Source organism: Herpailurus yagouaroundi, unplaced genomic scaffold (genome assembly GCF_014898765.1).
Source record: "Herpailurus yagouaroundi ecotype Mexico unplaced genomic scaffold, PumYag 140, whole genome shotgun sequence".
Classification (NCBI taxonomy): Eukaryota; Metazoa; Chordata; class Mammalia; order Carnivora; family Felidae; genus Herpailurus; species Herpailurus yagouaroundi.
The window spans coordinates 35554-49059 of record NW_024412395.1 but is presented as its reverse complement, the minus strand read 5'-3'; positions in this window follow the sequence as shown (position 1 = coordinate 49059).

The window sequence follows — 13506 nt, the reverse complement described above, 5'->3', positions numbered from 1 at the left end:
GTTATCTGTTGACATGTTGTGGGGGATAGCCATATTGGTTATATCATCTGGGACTGGGGTAACCTCATAATGCAAGGGGTTTAGAGAGAGACAAAGCCAACAGTCCTTGGCTAACTTAGGGTTAGAGAAGTTGAAGAGGAGATGGGTTGAATTTAGAATATGGTATAAACAGGAGTTTAAATCATAAGGCCCACTAAGCCTGATTTCTGGAAGTTTGGGTCTCCTGGGCAGACTTCCAGAAGTCTGCTTCATAGAGTTTTGTGCCTCTTGTTGGGTTGCCTCCTTATAGGCCTGGTCTTAGACTCCTCCTCCATCAGACAATCCAAAGTGGGTTTGTTGTGTCCAGCAATCCCATTTGTCTGGATATCCATGACATGATGTTCCCTGCCAAAGGTATTTTGCTTTAATTCTTCCTTGCCGACAGGTTTTTCTGTCATGGAAATAGAGCAAGGCAGATTGATAACATTTTGCATGTTGATATGTATATGTGGTGAAGACCTTGTATGTGGTCCTCTGTCCTAGGAGATGCTTTAGGCGATTCAGTGCATTGGAAAGGGAGGAGCTTGTGTGATAGGTCCTGAAACATTCATCATTACATTGAGGAGGGGCATCACTTCTTATGAGAGAACTCAGCATTAACAGTAGGAGAAATTTCATTTTGTTAGGGTAGATTCCTGACAGTTTCTTATTCCAAGTCAGGGACAGCAATCATAACTCAGATCATATACATCTAAAGACAATTAGGCATCCTGACACTAATAAGTAGAGGAAGGCTAACAAGAGTTTGTGACAGGCACCAGTCTGCAGGAATAACTTGGGTTAGTCCCACTGCAAAGAGTATAAAAATGAGTATGGAAAGATAAATAGGTAGGGGGTGACAGTGAAATTTGAGAGAGAATGATTTGTTATAGTTCAAGTTGCTTGGTGATTTCCTCGAGGTTCTGGTTACAGAGAGTTCTCAGGTGCTGGATGTAGGCCACTTAGCATCTGCCATCTTCTTAAGGGTGATCTGTAAAGGATTATTCTGGTTAGCAGTCACTTTCTATTCCAAGTGGTTGTCAGGTGGCAGGTAGGCTACCTTTATTCGAGAATGTTGGATCCAGGCGGTTAGTGCTGCAACATTGAGGGCTGTAGGTGTGGTTAACACAACTAAATAGGGTCCCTTCCAGGTAGGTTTGAGTGGTTCCCTTTTCCAGTCTTTAATAAAAACCTGATCCCCAGGTTCTCCTAGGGAAATAGGTGTCCTGTCCTTCATCCACCTATGTATTTCAAATACAGTTTTTCCTAATCCTTTTAGTTGTTTTTGTATGTATAAATTCTCTAACTCTGTCAGGTCCCCCTTGAATTTGACTACTGGAGGTAGGATAACTGAAGGATCCTACCTTCCATATAGGATCTCAAATGAAGGGAATCCTATTTTTACCCATTATCTTATTATGTACAGCATATTTGGAAAAGAGCTAGGGGTAGTATATCTGGCCAGGGCAAGTTAGTTTCCTGACATAGTTTTGCCATGGCTGATTTAAGGGTTTGGTTCATAAATTCCACTTTCCCTGAACTCTGGGACCAGTAGGCCATGTGTAAGTTCCATTGGATACCTAGAGTTTTGGTTATTTGTTGCACCACCTCAGCCACAAAAGCTGGGTCATTGTCTGAGCCTATGGTTAATGGCATCCCATGTCTGGGAATGATATCCTTTAGCAAGGCTTTGGTTACTTCTCCTGCCTTTTTGGTGCATGTGGGATAGGCTTCAACCTAGCCTGAAAATGTGCAGATGAATACCAGAAGAAATTTGTATCCTCCACTGGGTCTTATTTTAGTAAAATCTACCTCCAAATCTTCAAAGAATGCCTGACCATAGCGTTGGATTCCCATGGGCCCAGTTTGGCATTATTTGGCGTTATTTTGAACATAAAGGAGGCAGAGTTGAGAGACTGAGGCACAGAGGGATGGGAGTCCAGCAATTACATAGTAACGGCTCAATAAGCCTTCAAGGGTTGTTTTTCCTAGGTGAGTGAGCTCATGCTGTTGGAGAACCACCTGGTGGGCTAGCTGCTCTAGTACATAGACTCTTTGGTCTGGAAGTACCCACCATCCTTCCTTTGGCCTCCTTTTTCCTGTTGTGCCCATTTTGTTTCTTAGTTTGTGTACTTTGGGGAAGTTGGCAGTTCCAGGGCTAGCGTGATTTTTGAGGGTGTTGTTTGTTTTCCTGTTGCTTGTTTAGCTGTGGCATTGGCTTGTCAATTACCTTCTGATACTGAGTCCTTTCCTCTTTGGTGTCTCTTTCAGTGGATGACTGCTCCCTCCTTCAGTTTCCAGACTGCCCTTAATAGTTTTGGGGTTTCTTCCTGATTTTTTATTTCTTTTCCTCCTGCAATCAAAAGTCCTCTCTCCTTGTATAAAGTCCCATGTACATGTAGAGTGGCAAAGGCATAGCGCAAGTCAGTGTATATGTTGGCCCATTTGTCTTTACTGAGTTCTAGTGCTCTTATTAGAGCCCACAGTTCTTCTTTTGGGGCTGACCATCCTGGTGGAAGGGCCTTTGCTTCTATGACCTCAAAATCAGAGACTACTGCATAACCGGAGTATCTTTTGCCTTCATGAAGCTGCAGCTGTTGGTGTACAGGATGAGGTCAGGATCTTGTAAGGGCCTGTCTGATAGGTCAGGTTGGCTAGAATAGACTTAATCAAGTACCTTAGACAATCATGCCCACTGCTGCAGGCAAAAAAGTGGCAGGGTTTAGAGTTTTTAAGGCTTCTAATCTTATTTGTGGGTTCTCACATAGGCGTCTCTGATATTGTGTCATCCGAGCCTGACTTAAACGGTATTGCCCTCTGGAATCCATCAAGGTAATAACAGAAAGGGGAAACTTAATGCTTGGGTTTTGCTCCAATGTAAGTTTGTCTTCTTTGATTAAAAGTGGGGTGGCTGCCAAGGCCCTCAAACATGGTGGCCATCCTGCTTCAACTGAGTCAATCTGCTTTGAAAGGTATGACACTGGTCTTTGCCAAGGTCCAAATTCCTGGGTCCACCCCATTCTATTCATGTATGAACAGGTTGAAATCTCATGATACATCTGGAAGTCCCAAGGCTGATGCCTCTGTGAGTTTTGTTTTTATGGTTTCAAATGCCTTTCCTTTTCTTGAGTAGGACCCCAGAAAAGGGGTGCCATTTCTTCCCCCTTTAGTGCCTCATATAGAGGTATGGCCAACTCCAAGAGCCCTGGCATTCATATCTGACAGAACCCTGTTGCTCCCAGGAACTCTCGGACCTGCCAGCAGGTAGTGGGAACCAGAATGTCACAGACTGCCATTTTCTTTTGGCTCCCAGCATCCGTTTGCCTTGGGTAATTTTGAAACCCTGATATTTAACTTCCTTTTGGCAAATCTGTGCCTTTTTCTTTGATACCCAGTATCCCACCTCTGCTAGTAGCCTGAGTAGGACTCTCTTTCCCTCTCTCCCAGCACTGGGTCTGCATGGGACTGGTTAGCAGGAGATTGTCCACATATTGGAGGAGGACACATCTTAGGCCCTGTCCCAGAAACCTGGCTAAGTCAGATGCCATCGCCCCATGAATAAGGTTGGTGAATTTTTGAATCTTTGCAGCAGTCTAGTCCAAGTGAATTGTTCCTTTGCCCCCATGGTAGGGTTTTCCCATTCAAAGGCAAATAGGGGTTGACTATTAGATGCTAGCTGGAGACAGAAGGAGGCATCCTTTAAATCTAGACATGTGAACAATCTTGCTTCAGAGGGTATGAGTCTTAGTAGAGTCTATGATTTAGGCAACGCTGAATGCAGCATGACAACTGCTTCATTAATGGCTCTCAGGTCCTGTACAGGGTGGTAATTGTTTGTCCCAGGTTTTTGCATGGGCATCAAGAGAGTATTCCATGGGGACTGGCATTGTTTTAGAAGTCCCCATTTGAGTAGCCTGTCCAAGTGTGTCTGGATCCCCGGGCATGCCTCCCATAGTACCATATATTCGTGTATTTTGATAGGTTGGGCCCCAGGGTTCAGGTCAATTAATATTGGGGGGTGGTTTTTTGCCAGACCAGTAGGTTTTCCTTCTGCCCAAACTGAAGGGAATTCAGCTCCTAGCTCGGGGAGGGGAAGTATATAATCTCCATTCCTCTTCCTGTAGAATCATCAGGGACAAAATCATGGGTTGGGCTTTCATGTTTAGGCACAATTGCATCTGTCTATCTGAGGTGAAGGCCATTTCTGCACCCAACTTGGATAATAGGTCCCAACATAATAGTGAGACTGGGAAGTCGGGTAGATACAGGAATTTATGAACTAGTTGGTGACCTTCCCTCAGCTGGCATTGTCAGGGATCACAAAATGGCCTTTGGGTTTGCATCCCAGTGGCTCCTACAATGGTAACTTCTCAACCCGACAGAGGTGCCACTTTGTGTGTCACCACAGAGTGTTCAGCCCCAGTGTCAACCATGAAGTCGATTGTCTGGCCCCCTACCTTCATTTTGACCATGGGTTCATGGGGGCCTATTTGGATAGAGTCTGGTCTTTTCTTTTTTTTTTTTTTTTAATTTTTTTTTTCAACGTTTATTTATTTTTGGGACAGAGAGAGACAGAGCTTGAACGGGCGCGGGGCAGAGAGAGAGGGAGACACAGAATCGGAAACAGGCTCCAGGCTCTGAGCCATCAGCCCAGAGCCTGACGCGGGGCTCGAACTCACGGACCGCGAGATCGTGACCTGGCTGAAGTCGGACGCTTAACCGACTGCGCCACCCAGGCGCCCCGAGTCTGGTCTTTTCTAATCAGAGCCCACTCCTGCCAGTCCAATCAGGTCAGCTTCAAATGGTTCTGGTTGGTAGTGGCTGGGTGGAGCGGAGGTTTTTGGTTTTCCTTTTTGGCAGTTGGGGCATTCATTTTTCCAGTGTCCAAATTCTTTGCAGTAGGCACATTGATCCCATCCCAGTGGTGCCCTTCTTTGTTCCTGAATCCTTCATGGTTTCCGTAGGGGCCCTTCCAGAGGGAGTGGTCGCCCCAAGGCCATGGCCTAGAGAGCTACCTTTTGTTTCATTCTTTGGTCTGCCTCCTTTCTGGCAGCTCGATCTGATTTACAAAAACCTTGTTGGAGATTTCCAATAGTTCGGTGGCATTCTTTCCAGTGAATCCTTCCAATTTTTGGACCTTCTGTCTAATGTCACCTTGGGCCTATCCCACAAAGGCATCATTGACCATGCCTTTGTTTTGGGGGGCTTCTGGGTCGAATAGAGTGTAAACTCTGAAGGCTTCACATAATCTTTCATAGAAGTCAGCTGGACTTTCTTCTGGCCTTTGTAGGATCTCAGATACCTTTACCACGATGGTGGGCTTTTTGGCCCCTGCTTTTACCCCTTGGAGGAAGGTGAGTTGGTATCTTTCTAATTTGGCCCTTCTCGCTTCAGTGTTGGGATCCCAGTGGGGCTCTTCTTCAAGCATAGTCTCTTGTGCCCAAGCCTCAACATCTAGTTGTCCATCTGGTGCCTGAGTCCAGAACCATTTTCTGGCTTTGGTGATAATTCGTTGGTGCTCCTCCATATGAAAAGGGTAAGGAGAATCTGCTTACAGTCAACCCAAGCAAGGCGGTGAGCCTGGATTATGGATTCTAGGAGATCTACCATTGCCCATGGCTTCTCAGTGTGGGGTGGCCTGCGATGCTTCCAGTTGAGGAGGTCAGTACTGGAGAACAGTTGATAGAAAACTGATCCCCCTCTTGTAGGGTCCCGTTGGGGCCTATTTTCTGGGGACCCCTAGTCTCCTGTGTTGGCATCTTCATTGTCACTGGGGGCCTTGGACCTTGAGCCATGGACCTAAGGCATCTTCCTACCAGTTCAGGTGTCCCTGATTGGGGCAGACTGGCTGCTGGTGGAGGTGAGACCCACAGGGGTGGACTGTCAGGCAGGCAAGGTTCCCCTCCCTTGATTGATGGGGCACCAGGGACATATGGTGGCAGAAATGGAATGACTTCTTCTGAATTGTCTTGGAGGATGGGGGACAGTTTTTTCTGCTGTGAGGTCTTCTTCTCGGCCTGTGCCACTAAGACCCTACATTGTCCCTTACTATTAATGCAGAACCAGACCCAAGGAGGCTTGACTTGGGCTATTTCCAGCCATTGATCAATGTATGGGAATTGACCAGAGTCTCCACTAACTACTTTATAAACAGATCAGACTGTGGGGACATCTAAGGTGCCCTCAGGGGGCCAGCCTATACCAAATGTGGGCCATTCTAATTCACAGAGGGTGTGTAATTTCCCAGGGGTCAATTTGACTGCGTAGTCAGCTGAAAATCCCTTTTAAAAATTCTTAATCATACACCCCAAAACAGTTGTTTTTGAGGAATTTCCCCCATCCTGGCATCCTAGATGGATCCATCCCAATGTACGGTGTCCCAGGACAAACAGGAGGGCAGAGGTCACTTCATCCACTTGGTTACTCCCCTTGCAGGGACTAATATGCTGCTTAGCATTGGCAGGTCAGTATAAACCCCTGACTTGGATCAGGCCTCTACAGACCTGATTCTGCCTTGAGCCGTATGAGGTGGTCAAGGAATGGCAGGATAGGATCCACTCAGGCTCCACAGACAAAACCTTGGAGCACCGGCACTCTCACATTCAGACAGATTCTAGACTTCTACCCAGGACTTACCTGTCCTATGAGTGACTATGTCACCCAAGATGTGATCAAGCTCCCCTTCCACCTCTAGGTCAGGCCTGAACTCTGTCCTGAGTCCCTGGAACACTCACCTGATCTGATGTCCCATCCTGGCAGAATTTTCTGATTCTCCCCAGGGTCCATTAGAACATGGTGGCATCTGGCTATTATCAGGCCCAGAGAGGGTCAGGGTTCAGTGAAACCACTGGTGGTGCACTTTCCTTCCCATCATGGGAGTCAAAATGAGAACCCCCACTGGTTCTCAACAATGGAGGCACAAGGGGCCAGTGCAGCTGTTGGCTTCCTGGACAACACACCAAAATGTTATAGCAAATACTCCGCGTCCAGGAAGGGACAAGCAACATGCACTGGAGAATCAGAAAAAAAACTTTATTTTGCACAGGTGTTGGCCCAGCAGAGTCACCTCCAAAGGTGGAGCATCTGGCTCAGGTTTTACCCTTCTTTTATACATATGTGCTTCCGGGATGGGTGGGGCTAGTACAGTCAAGTTTCTGGTTCCAGTCTGCAGGCTGATACAAGAGACAAGCAAGATTGCAGAAGCCAAAACCATGCAAGAGGAGTATCTGGCCTCGCACATCTGGCTGCCCCCTTTATCTGCTTTTTTACCAGCTTTCCTTCTCACTTTCATTTCAGTGGCTTTTCAACAAGTATTGTCCCACTGGAACACTTTCTTGTCGATTGCTCAGTGTAATAGGTCAACTTATAAGATATCAGAAAGCTTATTGTATATAAGTTCACCTTAAACTCACCTTTCATGAATAGTTGAGATAAAAGGCTTATGTAGTTCCCTATTAGGGTTATCAGTAATTACTAACCGCCCTATCTCACTTCTGTGACCTCGCCTGCTTACTAAACAGATAACTTAGGATGCAAAACGCTCCCCCACTCCCTCTACCAAGATCTGGCCTAGGTAAGACCAACATGTAAAAAGTCACATACTCACTGCCCTACAGCATCTCAGGTGTCTAACTATGATTGGTCATTTTAAATGCTCTTAGGACAAAGACCTTCAAAATTTATAGGTTCCCGCCAAAACTAACATCTTGATGTCACAATATAATTGGCTACTATGAAATGCTGTCGATTGTAATTGGTTAACCAAATAATGATGCATTCTGACTTGCTAAAATCCATATAAGCCTGCTGCTGCCTTTGTTCAGGGCCATTCACTGCACTTTTCTCCTTAACATCAGGAGATCAGGTTTGGCCCGGCTGTGAATAAAATCTTGCCTCGCTTCTATTTGGCGTCTGGTGGTTTTTTTCGATATCACCCTGTTTCACTCAGGCTGCAATCCTCTAGCCTGTGGCTACTCTACTGCTTTTTGGCTGGAAGTTAGTACCCTGGATGGAATGGTAATAAGACCCAGAAACTTGATGCTCTCTCTTCGTTTCTGTCCTTGTACAACGTTGTCTGTCTTGGGCACGGGACAGCCACCTAAGTTACCAGGATGGCTGCCAATCTTAGCACTCTGTGTGAAGTTTCCTCCTCATTGGTCTAATGTGATCCCCTCCATATCCCTGGTCTAGCCACTTCTGGCTGTGAGACCTTCACTCTGAGCCAGTCAAAACCAGTACCTGATTGGATTAAAACCTGAATGGGGACCGGTTTCCTAGTAAATTTGGCCATAAGAACTAAATGCATTGGAATGTTACTTAGATCATTAAGGATATCTATCTTCACTGTTTTCCCTACTAACTACTTAAACTACAGAATTGGGTAATTTCCCCTTGTAAAACTTTTCCAATGTTTTCATGGGTTAAAAATGGCAGGTTCTTCAGGAGCTTCTCAGCAAGACAAGCCAAGGCAAAACATGGCCTTCTCAGCATGGCAAACTTGGTCCATATGTTGGTACCCATTTTGGTCAAGAATGCAATGGGGAAGCAGGGTTGGGAAGGGCCAGCCTCCCTCCAATGGGGCCTTTACAGCAGGCAGTGATCATAGCAATTTCATTCCAGGGATGTGTTGTGTGGCTTTGACACCAGAAACTTCTGAGATTTCCTGCACATGGAACACCACCAGTGCGTCAGGGAGAGGTGGATTTTCTTTGTAGTGGACCTTCTCTCTTCAGTTCCCAAGGACTCTCCTTTGCAATGCCTTTTAACTTATTGGAAACAATTTGTATTGCAAAATTTGAGAAAGGACTGATATTCTGTAACACTCCCTGAACTCAGTAGGATCTGTCAGTTAGGTCTCTTCTGTGGAAAACAGGGCAAATGGAGAGGTACCAGAAGGTCCAAGCCTTCATGGCTCTAAATCAGGACTCAGGCCTAAGGGCCTCTTATTATCTAAATAGGACTCCTCCAAGTAAACCCAGGTTGCTGGGTTGTAACACTCGAGGCTGTTACAGCAGGCAATTCATCTCCTGACAGGAAGTCCCTCCCCTGATTCCTCATTGGCTGAGTACTACAGAGGTTACAGCCTTACCCAGAAGTCTCCTATGCCCATGTAAGGCCAAAAAAGTAGTCTTATTGGAACAAAGATACATTCCTTGAGGTGACACAGAGACTTCAGTTTTTGGCACATGCTCATTACAAAGCCTACAAAAAGTAAGCCCATGAAATGGAGAAGGGAAGAAGAACCAGGAAGTGAAGTGTCTAAGGGTTTGGGACGCCATTGTGTGTGGGGAGAAGGGTTTGTATATATTTCCAGTAGGTTGTAAACCTATTGTTAATTAGACAGCACACTTTTTATTTGGTATTTCTGAAAATCAATCACCTCACTTACTTCTCACACTGCTCAGTGTAAAATTTATTTCATCTGAGACTCTATCGTCTGACACTTTTCTTCAGTGAGGGTTTTTATGTTATAGTTGGTGTTGACAACAGACTGACACTTTCTATGATTTTATATGCGTGTGCATATATATCTTTAAGAATTTGAGTATAACTTGGAAAAGGAATTACTTAAGCATGGTACAGACCCTCAGTTTTAGGAGTTAATAAAGTGACAAACGGTGTCAGTGTAAAGAATATAATCTTAGAGTTTGTGTGTAGTCATACGTTCCTTTATGTTTGATGATATTGAATAGAGATTTAAGATTGAGAGATTGCACCTTACTTGAGTATAAAAATGCTAAACCCAGTGGGAACCACATAGTGTGGTAAACTTATTGTAGACATTTTTTTTAAGTTTAGTTATTTTGAGAAAGAGGGAGAGAGAGAGGGAGAGAGAAGTGCAGGGGCAGAGAGAAGGGAGAGAGAGAGAAGGCTCCCTGCTGTCAGCACAGAACCCAACTCATGCTGGAACCCACCAATGGTGAGATCATGACCTGAGCCAAAATCAAGAGCTGGACGCTCAACCAGATGAGCCACCAGGCACTCCTGACATTTTAACTTTATAGCTTAGGTGGGGTTTTTTGTCTAACTACAAGTCTAGAAACTCATGTTATTTCACTTTTTCTCTTCTGTTACATTTTGTTAGAGCTAAATGAATACTATATGTATTTCAGGAAACCTGTTAAAAAGGATAGTTCTGTGGAAGCATTTGACATGTCTTAATATTGAAAATAAATTTTGTGGGGCACCTGGGTGGCTCAGTTAAGCGTCTACTTTTGATTTTGACTCAGGTCATGACCTCATGGTTCATGGGGTTGAGCCCTGCCTCAGGCTCTGAGCAGACAGTGCAGAGCCTGCATAGGATTCTCTCTCTCTCCCTCTCTCTTGCCCCTTCTGCACTCATGCTTTCTGTCTCTCTCAAAATAAATAAACTTTTTTAAAAACTTAAAAAAATAAATAATAAAAATAAATTTGGAATCAGATTGGCAATATGTGCTTGTTGATGGCTTATTGATAGAATTACCTCTACATTATTTGATTTAATGGTTGTAATTTGCCATACATGTATGCCTATCTCTTCTCCCCAGACAAAATAGTCTGCATTCAATAGTGCTAGTCATTTAAGGTTCCTGCATTTTTAAATTCTTGTTTAAATACCTGTGAATTTTCATTGACTTTGAAAGCAGTTCTGCTAAATTGCATTGTTTCCTAGAATTGCCTTGAAATGCTGAGCTAAGCATCTTATTAAAAGTTATATATTGGAGCATAAATGCTTTTTAGGAACCACAACCTGTTTCTGTAAATTTGAGAGTGTCCACAGAACCATTTATAACATAATCTATGGGCATAGAAATTAATTTGCAACTAGTAAACTACAGCATATGGAAAACTCCTACAGTTACTGTTGCAGCCAATTGTAGTCCTACAACCCTGAGATACAGTGGTAATTTAGGTCTATTGCTCATGCCTGGGCAAATGAAATCTTCTGCATGCTGATAACACCTTAACAGAAGTTGTTACTCTTGACAGCATATTAATGTTACCTTTAATCAGCTCTGTTGTTGTAGATGAGGTTTTAGATCACTGAGTGTTGTAGGGGTAGCATAATTGACTTTCTATGCTTTGTTTTGCACTAGGCAAACACTTGAGATATTTGGCATATACTGGAAATTGGAGATATTAAGTGAGGACATTTTTTTTTTAATTTTAGTGAGAGAGAGAGTGAGGGGGGAGAGAAACACAGAGAAAAAGTCCCAAGTAAGCTCCACACTCAGTGCAGAGCCTGACAAGGGGCTCTATCTCACAACACTGGGATCATGACCAGAGCCAAAATCAAGAATTGGACGCTGACTGAGCCACCCAGGCATCCTGGGTGAGGACAAGTTCACTGCAAAGCTGTACTGAATTAGCCTCTCTGTCCTCTGTTTGGGATTCTTTCTTTCTTTCTTTTGTAATTTTTTTCCTCATCTGTAAAAACTGTAATGTTTTTATTTGCAAGAAATTTATATTAAAATCAGTTTATGGATATAAAATATTGTTATCCACTATTAAAATTATTGTTTCTATAATTATATAGGAATATATTTTCATAATTTTCAGAAAAATGATTCTTAAGCATATTTTGTTAAGCTGTCACTGGTATTGAAGATACTAAAACTCTTCGGTTATTGACTCACTCTGACCTAATATTATTCAAAATATTGTTTAATGGTAATTCTGCTGCAGTAATGTATCCTTGTATTGTTGATAACCAGGGCTCATATAGCCAGGTCTAGGCTGCCCATTTTTTTGGTAAGCTGCCTTTTATTACCCTTAGAGTACTCATGTGGATTGCATTCTTCTGTTCTAGAAGAATCTCTAGGAGCCCCTGAAATGACATTTTTCATTACCCTTCTATCTCTAGTGTTCTTCAGGTTTAAAAATCAGTCCATTTGCATTCAGACCTGCAATGCAAGGTCCTGATTCCTCAAAATGCATAGAAATAATGCACTGGCAATTAGGTATGCATGGGTATCTGGAAATAAATATACTTGCTTAGTTAACACAAATTTAAGTAGGCTAATAGTATGATTCCATAGCTTTTTTCTAAATCTGTGGAAATCACCAATATTTTCATAATTGTGTTTTTAGCACCTTAAGATGAGCAGAATTTAGCATTTTGGATATGTTGTGCAACAAAATTTCTTTTTAAGTAATTCTGTTAGGGAAAAATCTGTTGTAAGATGGCTGACAGGACTGATAAGGGAATTCCAGTTCTCGTCAGAAGACTACCCTTCCGGGATTTCCTTCCTACCCTGCTTGCCACAGGCACCAAATTACTACTGAGAGGTGCAGATGTAACAGACTATAAATTGTCCCATCTGTTGATGCTCTGGGCTCAGATCTCTGGAGAATGATCTCCTCTGGGCCCACCAGTGTAAAATAAACCTTCTTCCTTCCAAGATCTCCTTCTTCTGCTTGGTGATCCAGACCAGTTTCCATAACGTTTGGTTCCCTGACCAGGAAACCCAACTGCGCCAGCCCATTGTTGCCACCAGTTTGGGAAAATGGCGAGGCGTGATGGAACAAGGAATCGTAATGGAGAAAGCGTGCCCTGCCTGAATTTTGGCAGTCTCCTGCTTGGTCCCTTAGGGCTGGCCCTGCTCTGCCATTCCCACTGGACTTGAGGAGACTTGGCAATAGAGGATCTAGACTCGATGGCGGATATCAGTAAGGCCTGGGACCCAATTCTCTCCTGTCTTGCCCACCCAGAGTGGTGGAAGGAGGACCTGATCACTCCCCGGAGACCTCAGTGGTCTCACTGACAGGAAATCTGTTACAGTTCCCCATCAGCCTACCCATAGTGGTGGAAGGGAGACCTAATCACTCCCTGGAGACTTCAGAGGTCTCTCAGTTTTGGGGCTCCAATTCTATCTGGCCCACCCATAGGGGTGGAAGGGGGCCTGATCACTCCCTGGAGACCTCAATGGTCTCATCTGTAGACATTCTGTGGGAGGGAATGTCATAACCTCTGGTGTGTATGTGAGTGTGAATGTGCGACTCGGTCTGGCTTGCCTGCTGAGTTCGACTCTTTGGCTCCATGGACGGGCACCCTTAGGGTCCCCAAAAGCCCATGGAGTCTGAGTGGGCGCATCTGCAATTCTTTTTTTTTTTTTAATTTTTTTTTCAACGTTTTTTATTTATTTTTGGGACAGAGAGAGAGAGAGCTTGAACGGGGGAGGGGCAGAGAGAGAGGGAGACACAGAACTGGAAACAGGCTCCAGGCTCTGAGCCATCAGCCCAGAGCCCGACGCGGGGCTCGAACTCACGGACCGCGAGATCATGACCTGGCTGAAGTCAGACGCTCAACCGACTGCGCCACCCAGGCGCCCCGCATCTGCAATTCTGTGGTGAGTGGCATTCTTCAGGACACAGCCAGACAGGCATCTGACTGGTGTCCTCATTAAGGGGGCACCCCTATCCCTCTGTCTGTCTTTGCAACTCCGCCTCATAGGAATATTATGGGGTCAGGACAAAGCAAAGAAGGATTTTCTGGGGGGAGACTATGGA